Source organism: Octodon degus, unplaced genomic scaffold, assembly GCF_000260255.1.
Source record: "Octodon degus isolate 3935 unplaced genomic scaffold, OctDeg1.0 scaffold00071, whole genome shotgun sequence".
Lineage (NCBI taxonomy): Eukaryota > Metazoa > Chordata > Mammalia > Rodentia > Octodontidae > Octodon > Octodon degus.
This window is the reverse complement of record NW_004524647.1, coordinates 11,425,500-11,428,626: the sequence shown is the minus strand read 5'-3', so window position 1 is coordinate 11,428,626 and position 3,127 is coordinate 11,425,500. Positions and strand designations below refer to the sequence as shown.

Sequence of the window (3,127 nt, the reverse complement as noted above, 5' to 3'; positions counted from 1 at the left end):
GCTGAAATTAACAAGATCGACCTGAAAGTAGCTCTTAGTTTTCTACCCAGTGCAGAGATCCTAATTTTTTAACATGATTTATTTTTATGAAAAAGGAGATAATTAATCATAAACACTCACTAAAGCACAGGGCCAAGTTCAGATAAAATGCTATTTGCATCTTTATATAGAACGATACCAATAATGTTAATTTTTCTGCGATTTCTTTCTCCTCACCATCTCTCCCATCCCCACAGTGACAACACCCATTTCAGTCTCCCCTCCAGTCTCATTCCAAGTAAACAAGAAAAAAAAAAAAAAATATATATATATATATATATATATATATATATAAATTCTAAGTTCCTCTGGATATTCGGCTTTCCTGGCTTTGAATATGCAGGGGTTTAATTTTTTTAGAGAACTAGGGTGGGGGAGTTCTCCCAGCTCCCCTTCCCTCATCCCGATCAACTTCCTTCCATTTTAGAGTTAAAGAGGACACACATCTCATTTAATGGCTAATTAGTTCCAATAATTGGCATTTTTGTTTCTTTTGTCTTTCGTCCTAATGCCAAAAGAACAAAAGCCATCTAAACGCAACAGGCTTTTCTCGCCTTTTACAGGAAAGATTTCAGAATCCTAGACTCAACCCGCAGTCCCCTCCCAGCAGTTCACACTAGCAACGTCCAGGTTTCGGGAGTAGAGGGGCAGGAGTAGCTGATAATTCCCTCTGTAAGCTTTTTGTGCCTGTTGATTACTTTCTGGTTGCTTGGATTAAATAATCGTTGCAAATATGCAAACCAGTGAGAGCAAATTCATACATATTCGCTCTCCAATTGTTCCTCCTGACGTCAGATCATGATTTCTTAGTAATTGGACGGCTTGTACCCGAATACTGCTTGTCTGAACTTCTCCACATTTTTCTAGGTTGCAGTACATTTTTGTATAGAAAGGTAGGAAGAGGACTTGGCTATTTATGTTCTAAAATTATTTTCTGTTCACTGTAGTTCCTATTACCCTCCTTCTGTCCTCCACTTAACAATTAAGTTTATTTCTTGAAACATGAGAATCTCAAGTTTGTTTCCTGAGATCAAAATTTCTCTGGCAGTTCTTGAGTAGACAACAGTGTGGACGGACAGGGGCAGGTAAGGATGGAGGCAATGGGGGGCCATAGGGGTAGAGCAGGATGAGGTTCTACAGAGACATTTTTCCCTCTGCTTAGATCTGCCAAAGAGCCCTGCAGTGGTCACCCCTGCCCATCCTGTATGGGTAACACCAAGGTTCCCATCTATCCCAAGTTCAAGTTTCAGTTCCTGAGCTTGTCCCACACTCTTGAGCAAAGATTTCTTTAATACTTTGAATTCTGATTGTTAAGGTGCACCGGGTTTTAGGTGCTGGTAAGGGGAGACATCTAATTTTCTGAGCTATGTTCTGTTTGTCTTTCAGTTCACTTTGGCCTTCTTAAGGTGGACTTCAAACTTCTAGAGCCAATTCTGAATTCAGTATTGAATCCTGTCCCTCCTTTTTGCTTTTCTCCTTTCTTCTGTTTCCTCTCTTCACAACACATCATTCCAAGAATTTCAAGTATCAATTATAAGTAATATTAATTTCTCGGCCCCAACCAGTGAGGTAAAGATGACCTGATAGGCGCAGAAGAACAGGGCTTCCCCTGATGAGACAGACCAGCGGAGCTGACTGGGCCGATTCCCATGCCCAGATGAACATTCAATTTTCCGGCATTATCTCCACACTTAAACTCGCTTTCTCCATTTCTGTGCCAAGATAAATTTGCATAATATTTGCAGCTGTAATTAGCTGATGAGCATCTCCCAGATTCCCCCTTTTGTTCCCCATGCATTTGGTCTTCCATTGATGCCACGTTTGATCTTTAATATCACAGGATTCCCGATAGAGGATTGCATATCTTATCTCCCCTGCTCCAAAATCTTTTAAAAAGGAGGGAGTCAGGGAAGGAGGGGGGCGTAGGGGGAAATCGTGAGTGAGGAGAATGAAGGTTCCACTAATCAGAGTTTGAAAAGGTTACACTGGAAGAAGGTGTAGGTAATGACAGGACAGTGAGACGAATGGGATTTAGGGGTGGGGAGAAGCTGGTGCTGCTTCGCGGAGTCGGGGAGTCTTGCGGCGGCGTTATTGGGTAGAACGCCCGGAGTGGGGCTCAGGGGAGACTGGCCAAAGAGCTGGAGGGGGCCGCGGTGTGGGGAGTTGGGGAGTCACCGTCTCAAGTGGAACCTTGTGCCCTTTCTGGAGGGGCGGTAATTTCTCCTAAGACTTCTCTGTCCTTTTCCTTTAGCAGAAACTGGGACTTCAAACCAGGTGACTGACTCCCTTATCGCGCCATCTGTTTGTCTCCAGCTCATAGACAGCGCAGCTCTCCTGAATGACCAATATGCTGCTGATATTGGTACCCCCAGTACCGTTTAAAAGAAATAAAAGACCCCACCAAAAAAAAAGGAAAAATGATACAAGGGGACCAAGACCATGACCATGATATGGTGAGTCGCTAGCAGAGGAATCATGTCCCCTTCAGGAGTAGAAAAACCCAGAGTAGTTCCCGCTCCCCACCCACCCCCGGGCCGGGCATCATCCTGGTTAGTTACGATTCTTTTCCTCCAAAATAGGAGTTTTCTGACTCGATGTCTAAGTTAGTCGCAGGAGAGAAGGTGGTCTGGAAGCACTGCTGGTTGGATCGGTATTCGTGGGAATCCGGAGGGAGAAGAGCGAGAAAGGAAAGAAGGAGCAGGAGGAAAACAGAAGACAAGAAAGAGTCGATTTTCATGCCAATCATTGGAACAAATAGCTAACATTTAACGTTTACACCCGCGCTGGCGGCGCCCTGGCGCTGCTCGGACCTGGAGCCGGGCTAAAATGTCCCGAAAGCCTTTGGAGAGAACGAGTTTCCAGCTATCAGGTTCTCCCCATCTCCCCCTTTCACGAGGCTTCGGTTTCAGGCTGGACTCGTCCAATGCCCGCGTTACCGCTGCGAGCTCCTAAATGAGTGTCAAGCAGGCAAATATCAAATAGCGCCGGGGTCAAGGCGATTGAGTTAACCATTGGGGCGCTTGGGACTTGGGACTTGTGGAGGCTCCGCGGGGAGGGGGCGCGGCGGGCCGCGGCGGGCGGGCGGCGG

General features: G+C 45.8%; 1 long non-coding RNA gene across 1 annotated transcript in view; it reads left to right on the top strand.

The window, feature by feature from the left end:
• Positions 1 to 2,651: 2,651 nt before the first annotated feature.
• The window catches only part of LOC111817821, a 4,746-nt gene continuing 4,270 nt past the window's right edge, over positions 2,652 to 3,127 (top strand). The window contains exon 1 of the long non-coding RNA XR_002821928.1: positions 2,652 to 2,908. This is a non-coding gene — a long non-coding RNA (uncharacterized LOC111817821). The remainder of the gene's footprint in view (positions 2,909 to 3,127) is intronic.